This window comes from Rattus rattus, chromosome 8 (genome assembly GCF_011064425.1).
Source record: "Rattus rattus isolate New Zealand chromosome 8, Rrattus_CSIRO_v1, whole genome shotgun sequence".
Lineage (NCBI taxonomy): Eukaryota > Metazoa > Chordata > Mammalia > Rodentia > Muridae > Rattus > Rattus rattus.
Window position 1 is genome coordinate 30,033,929 of NC_046161.1, and position 1,820 is coordinate 30,035,748.

Consider the following 1,820-nt stretch of genomic DNA (forward strand, 5'->3'; position numbering starts at 1 on the left):
TATCACACTCCAGCCACCCTTCTACCTGCTGGGACTCTCAGGAAGACAGTTTTATGAGTGCCTCTTCCGGCCCACCTGCTGGAATCTGGCTGTAGATACTAAATGGTAGGTGCAATGTCCCAGAACAAAATGCTTGAAGATCTTTCTTTACATGTATTAGGTAGAGATAAAAATACAGAGATGGTTCAACTAATACCTTTGAGCTGCCGCGACATAGACTTAGTACATTAAGCGATTTCTTTTCCTATCTATTTTGGAAAATAATTAAATAATATTCCTAAAGTAATTGAGAGGTTGGAGAGTTGGTATGAGGACCTGAGTTGAACACTCATGTTAAAAGCCAGTACTGGGAGGCAGAGACAAAAGGATCTTTTAGGGTTCTCTGGCTAGCCTGTGTAGAAAAGCAGTGAACTCCGGGTTCAGTGCCAGACCGGGTCTTACACAATGTGATGAAGAGCAATGGAGAAAGGTATCTGATAGCCACATACATGGATGAGTGAACTAACACACTTACACACACACACACACACACACACACACACACACACACACACACACACACACACACGGCGGGGGGAGAATGTAATTGAGCAAACCCTCCCCTGTACTGTCTATTCCTCACTTTTTCCCAAAATCAGTCACCACCTTAAAGTCTTCCCAGGTGACTGTAACAAAATCTACAAACTGGGTGGCGTTAAACAAGGGCCCATCACTTGGGAAGAAGAGAGGAACCATCATGACCAGCTTCTAGAAAAGGGCTCTTTTCCTAGCTCACAGCCAGCCAGCTGCCTTTCCCCTGGTTCACACAAGCTTGAAAAAAATTATTTATGTCTATATTATTTATATTTTTACTATTTGTGAGTTAAAAAATACATAATTGTAATTTCATCTCAAATCCTACATGTTAGATCTACGTATGTGTTTTCAAATTTTCCCTTTTCACTTAGTATCATGATCTTGAGATGAATTTATATTGATGCATTTAAGGAGAATTCATTTGATTTCATTGCGAATGAGTAATTCTTTATATGAGAGAACTACATTTGCTCCATTAATTTACTGATAGACTTTTAGCTCTAATATAAATTTTAGTGATCAGCAATAGGACTGCAGTGAACATCTCTGATCATCCTTGATTGGACACACGGGCAGTATTTTCTTAGACTGTCCACCAGAAGGTTAGTTCCTGGGATCTAGCATATACATGATGGACTTTAGCAGAACAGATGAATAGTTCTCTGTACCAGTGCATGCGCTCACCCCCAACTTGACAGAGTTCCTTACAAGGCTTAGCGCTTGATATCCCAAGACGTTTAAACGTTGCTTTTAATTGGAAAGTAATGCAAATGACCTTTCTTTGTTTTTAACATGCATTTTCTTTTTTACCAACAAATTTTCACATTTAAAAATAATTTCTTGGCTGTTTGAATCCCTTCTAGATTTCCTGTCCCTCTCCAATTGCTCTTTTCTCGTTTTGTTCTTAAAATGCATTTGTAGAAAAATGTTCCTAAAGTCTGGAAACAAATCTTTGGTTGATGGTGAGATGTGGATTTCACTGCTTCTGAACTCTCGGTTTCTACTGGACAGACTCCAGTGTGAGAGTATCCAGGGTCAAGGCCTTGTGTTCCAGGCTCAGTCTGAATGGAGCAATCACAGGCCTCTACAGCAATATAGAGACAGGACCTGAACTTATGCTCTGGAGCTCTGAGTTCTAGTGTCAGAGTGACCTCTGATTGGCTGAGTGTTTGCAGACTTCTCTTTTCTCATCCATAAAAGCCAAAGAATTCATAACAGCCTTAAGGATTTTTTGTTTTTTTCTG